This window comes from Parasteatoda tepidariorum, chromosome X2 (assembly GCF_043381705.1).
Source record: "Parasteatoda tepidariorum isolate YZ-2023 chromosome X2, CAS_Ptep_4.0, whole genome shotgun sequence".
Lineage (NCBI taxonomy): Eukaryota > Metazoa > Arthropoda > Arachnida > Araneae > Theridiidae > Parasteatoda > Parasteatoda tepidariorum.
Genome location: NC_092215.1, coordinates 59,609,717 through 59,620,322, shown reverse-complemented (window position 1 = coordinate 59,620,322; position 10,606 = coordinate 59,609,717). Strand labels below are relative to the sequence as shown.

The window sequence follows — 10,606 nt, the reverse complement described above, 5'->3', positions numbered from 1 at the left end:
TAATTTGGTCTGATTATTATAGTATACAAATATAATACCTGATATAATAAATATTCTATATTTATCTAATATATCGTCGAATTTATATCTTTTATCGTCAAATTTAACCAATTGGATACACGAACGTAAACAAGTGCAAACCTATTTCAATCGCCTAAAAACAATAAAGCTGTATAGTATCTCCTAATAATTAAAATTTTACATAGAATCTTATAGTGCGTCTAATAATTTGGCCAGGTACTATAGAAGATAAACTTTAGACTTTTATTCAAAACAGAATCATTTAGAAACACTCGAATAAAGTTTTTATTCATACGAAAAAAAAAAATACTTTCTTTAAATTTTAAGACATAAACTGATCCAACTTCCGAAAAAGGAGTAAATAAAACTAATGAATTTTAATTGTTCTGATGGCCAACGTCCAGTAGAAATAAATTCATACTTTTTTAAGTTAAACAAATTTTTAAAAATACATCTTTACTTCCTTTAAATTTGAATTGAGAAACACTCAAATGAAGAATTTTTTACCATATAAAAAACACTTTTCTTTTAAATTTTAAGACATTAAGAAAAAACTTCCAAAGAAAGAGTAAACAAAAGTAATGATTTTTTCCTGATCACGCAGTCGGGAAATATTTATTAGATTTTTCTTTTGGGAATTCATAAGCGGGACATAAAAACATTTTTGGTGAGAGCATTTTATTAAATGACATAGCAATATAAATTTCCCCCTATAAAAAAGAGGGGATATATACCTCTTTTATTTGATTAACTATGTGGAAATATCATAAAAATAGTCGGTGCCGCCAATCGATTTGATGGAAACAAGAATCACGTGATTTAGACTCCGGGCAACCAGTTGATGAGGAGCAACGTATTGAGCGCATCTATGATTTTTCTCCTTCGTGATCATTTCTGCAAGAACCCTTTCAACGTTTAAGCATAGTTTGCAACGAAAACAGGTATGCTTTTACAGTGATAACATCATATATGTAATATATGAAAATTTATTTTTATGCTAAAAATAATTTCTTTTAAAAAAATATTATCATCATTATAAAAAAATATACTTTCTTTACGAGGAAAAATTATTTTAAGGTAATGACAATTTGTATGTAACATATGAAAATTAATTTTTAGGGTAAAAACAATTTCTTTAAAGATAAAACTTTTTTAACAATAATTAGAAGTGTGTATTTATACAAAAAAAGATTGTTTAACATTCTTTGCAAGGAAAATTCGCATGATTTTGGAGTCATGATAAAATACATGCAACATATGAAGGGCGGCATATTTTAGGGTAATAAGAATTTTTAACGAGAAATTATAAGCATGATATAAAAAATAATTTTTAGGATTATGAGAATTTTTTAATGACAATGTGAATTTAACAAATGAAATTTAATTTTTGAAGTTGTAAATTTTATTAAAAAAATATATTGTTTAAAATTAAAAGTGAGAATGCATTTTATATTTTAGAAAAAAAGTTTAACCTCGTTTGCAAAGAGAAATGGAATATAGCTAGAGATACAAAAACTCAAAGCTTTTAAAAAACGGAGAAAAAAACATTGGAAATCTGGAATTTCGAGGAATATAGGAAATTTTAATTGCAAAACATTCGGCTTATTTCCAATGTTAAGAGATTAATGTATGCAGTATAACAGCTTTAATATTAAAAAAAGGTAGCATTTGCATTTAAGAGGCTTGATGAATTTTAATTTACTTGCAATGGCATTCCATATGGGTTTTTTTTTCTATATATGTCACTTAATAAATATACTAATATTAATATAAATATTAGTATATTTATTACTAATATAAATTACTAATATAAATATTAGAAATAGGAGTCTTGTCGTCATTGATAGACCTTTATGACGATAACATCAAGCAAATCGCAGAAGCAGTAATCAAGACGCATGGAAACATTTGATTCGGCTATGTCATAGACACGACAAAAATATATATATATATATATACTTTATTAGAAGTCAATTTTAAATTTAACATTTTCAAATTTAGCATTTTTAACTTCAAAAATTTATTAAAAAATTTAAAAAATAAATGAACATAAATATTGTGAAATTAAACATTTTACAAAAATATATGATTGTTAACAAAGAGGATTTAATATTTCTTTAATTGCTAACACAAGATACTGAAAAACGGGCAGAATATTATTTTTTAAAATCAAAGATTAAGCATATTAAGATTTAACCTATTCAACATAATGCTTCTTGCAAAATGCTTCTGTTACTTCTGTTGAGAAATATGACTGAATTGAGTGCCAATTTAAATTCTTGAGAATAAAAAACCTGCCATTTTCACAATTTTTTTCGCTAATTGCTACTTACGCGTGAAAGATTCTTCAGAAAGCGTTACATTCAAGAAGGATAAAATATGATTTATGAAATTTTTTTTAAAGATACTTTTTATTAAAAAAACTAATCTACGTACTGAATATCATAAAATATATTTCAGAGCGAACTTACATTCGATGAAGCAATTAAATGGTAAGTTAATTGGGGCAAATGAAAATTCTTGGGAATAAAGAACCTGCAATCTTCAAAATTTTTTTCCACCAATTTCAAATGTACCTACGTCAGACTACACAAAGCATGACATTCAAGAAGGGTAAAATATAATTTATAAAATTTTTTTTTTAAATGTTTCATGAATTTTAAAACATTCTCTTCAGAAATCCTGACAATCAAGAGGGGTAAAATATGACTTATGAAAAAAAAATTTAAATACCTATTATTAAATAAACTAATCTACGTACTTTTGATTATCATAAAACATATTTGAGCGCGAACTTACATTTGATGAAGCAATTAATTATTAAGTTATTGGGGCAAATGAAAATGTCCATACTGTCCTTTCTAGTATGTTTTCTTTTTCTTTATTGGATCAATTTTATCGAAATAAATCTATGCAAGTTAAAAATAATATTCAACTGTTAATTCTTCAAAATATTGACACAAAAATTTTCTCTTGATTTACCATAATTTGCTCATTGAAAAGTAAAACAAATATTCCTTGTCAAGAATAAATTCAAATCGCAATAAGAGTAGCAAGTAGCATTCGCAAAGCAAAGGAAAACGAGAATGCTATCGAATTACTACTGAGGAAGACGAGATGAAAACATTAAACTCTGTTTAGGATAATTTTGATAGTGGATTAGCATATTTCGAAGTGCGATTTCGTTCAGTAACGTAAAAATTTGTCTACCTAACTGCTCAACCAATATAAGTAAACCATTAAACATAACAATTCAAACTTTTTTCACCCATTATTAAATAAAATAGCTCAAAATAATTAATAGTTTTTAAAAAATTGTGTTTTACGTATAATAAATTCTATGAATGTGCACAAATAGGTTTCGATTTGCATAAAAAGTTAAACAGATACGTCTAAAAGCGCGAAATTGAAATTTACATAAGGGAGCAAATTTTAAACTGCTCTATATATAAAACTGATGGGATCATAATTTTCAAAATACGGATTGAAATAACTAAATTTGAAATTTCTTTATCCATCAGTAATAATGTGTATCATGATTTTACTTAATTATAATCAGCTAAACAAGCAAAAATTATAAGGAGATCCTCTATTGAGTAAAGTGTAGATTAAGCTCTTTTTTTAACAAATGTTACTAATAAGAAAAAAATTAAAGTATACTTGTATTTGATTACCACTTTGATTAGGTTCAGGTTAAATATGACTAGATTTCAAATTCAAAGATAGATTTTTATGTTATTAATATATTTTAATTAAACGATGTTTTTTCAAAATAAAGTATCAATAAATGTGTTAATAAATGCTCTTTTGAAGTAGTTATAAATATGCTACAGATGCTTTTAACCCCTTCCCTCTCGCTCCCGTGAAAATGACGAGATGAGGTTTCGCCCTCTATTTCTCGCTCCCGTGATATTGACGGGCTGAAGTGTTCAGTAGTAACGCGCCAATAAGAATAAAACTAGTTCGTTTCTTTTGCCCGAAAAAAAAGTATTTCTCGTTTTACACACCAGATGGCAGTACCAGGATATTTTTTAAGGTATTTGTAGATAGTTATTTTTAAACTAAACTTCAGCACTAATCAAATACGTAATACAAATACAAAAGACAAAAAATAGGTACTTTTATGACCTCTTTCTTGAAAATTAACCGATCGTTAAGGAGTTAATAAGAAAAAAATTAAAATATACTTGTATTTAGTTACCACTTTGATTAGATTTAAGTTAAATATGACTGAATTTCAGATTCAAAGATAGATTTTTACGTAATTAATATATTTAATTAATACGATGTTTTTTTAAAATAAAGTATCAATAAATGTGTTAATAAATGCTCTTTCGAATAATCTACTAAATTTAATTCTAATTTTAATTCTGATTATAAAATTTTCACTGACTGACGCGTCTTTATAAAAAAGACATAAAGAAAGTAATACTTTCAGGCAAATTTATTGAAATATCAAAGTCAATTACCAATTTTTAACATATTAGTGAGTATCATCCTCTTTTTTAATTTCAAAAAGATAGTCTATCGTGAATTTGGAAGGCTATTACGGGATACCCAGGGTCGACGGTACCATTTTTGTGACAAATATTTTTGTTTTTACAGTAAGGAAAAAAAAGTTTCATACATTTTTATGATAATTATCATTATTATGTAAAGCTTGATTATTTTTGAGTATACTTTTTAGAATTTAGGAAAATTCTCCCAATAGTTTTTGGTGAGGGATATTTTATCAGGCAAATTAATTTACGTACATTCAAATTACAATTTTACAAACATGTGAAATAACAAGTCAAATATATAATCAAATATATATTTATAATAACAAGCACATTTAACACAAAGTTTAGTTAGTTGATACATTTTTTAATGTTTTATTTATTTATTTATGTTTTCTTTTGGAGGGGGGAGGGGGTATTTTTCAGGACAAATCTCTCCTACTCACAATCACATAAAGTAGCAAATAAAAAAAACACATTCATAACCAGTAATTTGCTTAGTCTGCGTTCGATACCAATTGATTTGAATTCTATGCTGGTTCGTTTGATAACATATGAATAAAATAGTAATGGACTGTATTTAAGATTTTATTATGATTGGTGCCACGAGCACGCTCATGCTAAAAGATCAACAACCAATTTACAACTGTTTGGGGTTACAAGAAACGGTGGCGAGGATGCCAAGACAAAGATGCCAAGCTGGCGCTTTATTTCTGAGATACTGAACATCCACCCGCCGTTGAATTATATTCAATAAACTATACAAATTAGCGTAAAAATGGTACATAAACATATTCCTATATAAAATTTACAAAGATTGAATAAATGCTGTAGGTACACATAATGAGAAAATTAACATACATCTTTTTTAATTGGTCTATGGCAAAATACACAATTTACTAATACAACGTTTAACGATTCCCTTGCTTGTTTTAATCTCCGCTACTCTAACCATTCCATCCGTTCCAGGAAATAGTTTTAAAATTCGTCCTAAGCTCCACTGATTTACAGGAAGATCATCCTTCTTTATTAAAACCATCGCATTTAAATTTATGTTGGTTTTCTCTACTTTCCACTTCGTTCTTTGTTGCAAGCTGTTCAGGTGGTCGCGAGATCACTTAATCCAAATGTATTGAACAATTTTTGTCAACCTTTGCCATCGAGAAAGTCGGGTTTCCTATTTATTCAACAAACTTGGTTCAGCTATGGCAGTTATCCAGCCAAAAAATGCTCTGGTATTAGAACATCCAGGTCATCAATATCATCTGACAAAGGTGTTAATGGCCGAGAATTTAAGATGCCTTCGACTTGTGTTGTTATTGTAAGGAATTCCTCTAATGTTAATTTCAGATTTCCTGTAGCTCGTTTTAAGTAAAACTTAAAGGATTTGACCCCTGCCTCCCAGAGGCCCCCGAAATTTGGATCTCTGGGAGGAATAAAATTCCAAACAATCCCTTCAGATGCCAAATAGGATGCTAGTTTTTCGTGGAAATCTTGTTAAATTCTGCAATCTCTGCAATTCCCTACTAGCACCAACAAAGTTTTTTGCATTATCAGATGATATAGTAGCACATTTGCCACGCCTAGTCACAAGACGCTTTAAGGTAGCAAGAAAGGCATCTGTTGTTAAATCGGAAACCACTTCTAAGTGAATCGCCTTCAAGGCTAAACACACAAATATTGCAACATAAATTCGTCGGAAATTCCATTTTCTCTGGTGTTTATATTTAATTTGAAAAGGGCTGCAATAATCAACACCAGAGTGCAAAAAAGGATAATTAGGTTTTACTCTTTCTCGAGGCAAGGTTCCATAAGTTGATTTGAAGCAAGGGGTTTATGTTTAAAACAAGCTATGCATTTATGAACAATTTTCCTAGCTATCGATCGACCACGAAGTGGCCAAAACCTTTCTCTAGTGCAATATAATAACGCCTGAGGTCCTAAATGGATATTTTTGATATGCAAATGAGTCATTAACAATTTAGTGAAAGGATGGTCTGTAAGAAATGCAGCTGGATGCCCTTGAGAATAATTCAGAGCAGCATTATGCAAACGACCACCCACTCTGAGAATTTGATGACCATCAAGAAAAGGATTTGAAGAGTTAAGTTTACTCTTACCTGAAAAAGCCCTGCCCTTGGAAATAGCCTCTATTTCTTCCTTAAAAGCAGATGCTTGTACATTTCTAACTAAAAAGGACTCCGTCTCATTTAATTCATTAGAAGATAATTTACCAAATCTTTTGTTACCTGGATTTCTACAGTTGAATATGAATCTGAAAGCATAACTTAAAACATTCAAAATTTTAGTATAATTATTGGTACGATTCAAAATATTGTCAATAAGTCAAATTTAAAAGAAGTTAGAAGTATTTTTGCAGGGGGTTTGAGTTCCTGTAAAAATTCACTGTCTGAGGAGATTTTTTCAAAATCTATTGGAACAATATTCAGTTCTTCTTTCAAAATATCTTGTCCAAACCATCACAGTTCATGGGAGGCAATTTCCGAAGCATTCAGACCACGAGAGAGGACATCTGAAGAACTTTTATCAGATGCAACGTGATTCCAATAACAGTTCTTAGTTAGTTCTTGCATTACTTCAACTCGATTGCTGATAAAAGTCTTGAGTTGATCAGGTGACCGTTGAAGCTATACCAACACAATTGAAGAATCTGTCCACAACATTATTTGTTGAATAGGCAAGTTTAGAGACTTAAGAAACTTGTTCAAAAGCTGGGCCAATAAAAAACTGGCACACAATTCTGAACGAGGGATCGTGATAGATTTTACTGGTGAAACACGGGACTTGCTGCACAAAAGTCTCGTATATGATGTTTCACCCGAAATTGATTGCATGTACAGAACTGCTCCATACGCAACGGCTGATGCATCGGAGAAGCCGTGAATCAGGATTCCACTCTTCGCCCCCACGTGACGAGGAATTTGCATGTTTTCAATGGCAATTAGGGTAGAAACAAAACACTGCCAGTCCTTAGCCATTGAATCTGGAAGCAGTTCATCCCATTCCAACCTGAGTATCCAGAGTTTCTGGAGAAACAATTTAGCCTTGGTTAGAATTGGACCAAGAAGTCCAAGGGGGTCGAACAAGCGTGAGATGGTGGATAAGACCTTTCGTTTGGTGTATGAGTCATGTATATTTACATCAACCTTGAATGTAAAATAATCTAAATTTGGGTTCCAAATAACCCAAAGAGATTTAATTGTATTTGGTGGCTCACAAAAGAAATCATAGGCTTGGTCTTCTAATGATATGGAATTAAGAAATTTTGGAGTATTAGTGCACCATTGTGTAAGCTCATACCCGCTTTTTTAAACAGGTCTACTAATTGTTCTTGTAGTAAATGAAATTCTTGAAAATCTGAACTTCCTGACAAAATGTCATCCATATACGTGTCCCTAATTATTACAGCAGCGGCTAAAGGAAAACTATCACCCTCATCAATGGTTAATTGTTTAATAGTTCTGGTTGCTAAGTAGGGTGCACAAGAAGTTCCGCATGTAACAGTGTTAAGTTTAAAAGTTTGCACTGGGTACTTCACGCTGTTCTTCCATAATATCAACTGTAAATTCCAATGATCAGGGTGAATCAAAATTTGCCTAAACATTTTAGAAATGTCAGTAGTGAACACATATGCAAGTTGCATGAATCGCAAAAGTATTGAAAATAAATCTTGTTGTATAGTACCACCCTTGTACAAAATATCATTTAAAGAAGGACGTTTTGGAGGAAGCGTTAAATACCACCCTCAACTTAGTGGTTTTACTATCTGGGCGAAGTACAACATGATGAGGTAAAAAACACGAAGCGGTTTTATCTAGAGGTTCTACAACTAATTGCATATGCTGCAAGTCAGCATATTCCATTAAGAATGATTTGTAAAGTGATTGCAACTCCTCATCTTTTGAGAGTTTTTTCCATAACTGATTTAAACGCATTTCGGCAACGGCTTTAGAATCACCTAGCGAAGCGGGATCCTCTTTCAATGGCAACTGTACTATGTAACGCCCTTCATGGTTTCGATAATGAGTATTTTTATATTGAGTTTAACAGAACTCAAATTCAACACTATGTTCAACAGAGGGCTCTTCAACAGTTTCTATATTTCAAAATGCTTGTAGCTGTTTATCAAGGCTTTCCGAATTCATATCTGAACTAAGCGTTAATCCACAATACGCTCTATTTGTCGGAGCTTCCATCGGGGGCTTCCCACGACAATGTAACAAAATACAGTTTCTTGAAACAACCAATTACTACAAGCCGATCGAAACTGATTTTGCTTTAAAATTTCAGAAAAGAGCTCGCAACCTATAATTGATTCTACTTCTCTTTGTGTGTTAAACTCTGGATCAGCCAAATTAATATCCGATGGAATTTTTATATTAGATACTTCAACCAGATTAATTATCGTTAAATTTGTGATCGAAGGAACAATTAAAAGTTCTAAAGATGTTGAAAAACTCCCACTATTGTTCTTAATTACAGTGGTTACCTTTTGTTTGAAATTTACCGAAATATCACTCAATCCAGAAACAGAAGCATTTATTTTTTATTTTTTAAACATTAAGTTATTAGCTAATTTATGTTTACAGAAAGAAAGATGAGAAGCGGAATCCAAAATCGCTCTGCATGGATAATAGTCTCCTAATTCATTTCTAATAAAAACAACTGCAGTAGGCAAGAGAATATTTTGTTTCTTTTTTGATACTAAATAATTTGAAAAAGTGTTCGAATGTTCTTGTGGGAATGAATCATGCACTTGCGAGACAGTTGTTTGATCGGCGCCTGGCATCGTGGAAACTGAGGAGGTATGAGGCGGGGAAGAAATCTCATAAATATGCAGTAAAGTATTACGGCGTTTCTTACAAACGAAGCAGGAATTATTTGATTTACAGTCTTTTACTTTGTGATTATTCTATAGACAATTATTGCACAAATTCAAACGTTTTATTCCATTAAATCTATCCGAAACCTTCATATTTTGAAAGGTATTGCATTTATAAATCATGTGTGGTAATTTACAGATTACACAACAGTTGGGATTATTATTCGAATTCAGGAAAGATTTACCCTTATCAACAGCTAGCTAATGTTTATAAATTGAAGAAGAAGCTGTTCGACTAATACTATCAAGAATTTGGCTTATTTTTCCTAAAAATTCTAAAAACTTATCCAATTCTGGTATTTCATTTGATGCGATCGTTAGTTCATATTGTTTTCTAGTTTCTCGATCTACTTTTTCCAAAATGATGTTTAGCAAAAGTATGTCAGGTAAATTATTACAATCAAAATTTAAAAGCTTCAAAGCTCTGATATTTTTCTTTAAAATATCTACCATGTTTCTAATATCTCCAGCTGATTCATTTTTAAGTTTTTCAATTTCCAAAATTTGATTTATGTAAGTCTCAGTGAGAAGACGCTTATTCTCAAATCTATTTTCTAATGCCTTTAAAAGTGATTCAATAGAATCGTCAACAGTTTCGAGACGTTTAGCGTCGCCCAGCAATGACGCTTTCAAATAATGCAGTTTTTGAGAGTCATTTAAATCATTGTTCTTAGTTATAATGTTATCAAATTGTGATTTAAAATTGGGTCAACCATCATATTTACCGTAAAATACCGGTAGTGGTATCTCAGGTAGTTTAATTTCCAGTTTTGTTTTCGAATCAGCCTGAGATATTTCATTTTCACAATTAATTTTTGAAGGTTTAATTATCAAAGAGTTAAGAATATCTTTAATTCTTACCTCCAAAGCTTCTAGTCTGTCTACTGTTCCTTCTAAATCAGTTTCTATTTTAGTTATCTCTGGGTCACTTATATCTTTTAGACCATAATATTAAGCCTTCAATTCATCAATTTTTTGATATAATTGTGCAACACGCTTAAGCTTCACTTCTAATTCAGTTGGGTCATGTTCCTTCGTCTGATCAATGTAAGTTTCTAATTTCGTTATGGTACCTTTGACAGCACGTTTCGATCTATTTAGTTTCTCTTTTTCCATCTCCGGCTATTAAGGATCACTAATGTTCGATACCAATTGATTTGAATTCTATGCTGGTTCGTTTGAT

At 30.7% G+C, this 10,606-nt stretch overlaps 1 protein-coding gene across 1 annotated transcript in view; it reads left to right on the top strand.

Annotated features, from left to right (window-relative positions):
- Window positions 1-825: 825 nt before the first annotated feature.
- LOC107437250 (prolactin-releasing peptide receptor) overlaps window positions 826-10,606 on the top strand; it is a 29,287-nt gene continuing 19,506 nt past the window's right edge. Inside the window, exon 1 of the mRNA XM_016049182.3 lies at window positions 826-962. The gene's annotated coding sequence lies outside the window, so the exon portion shown is untranslated. The remainder of the gene's footprint in view (window positions 963-10,606) is intronic.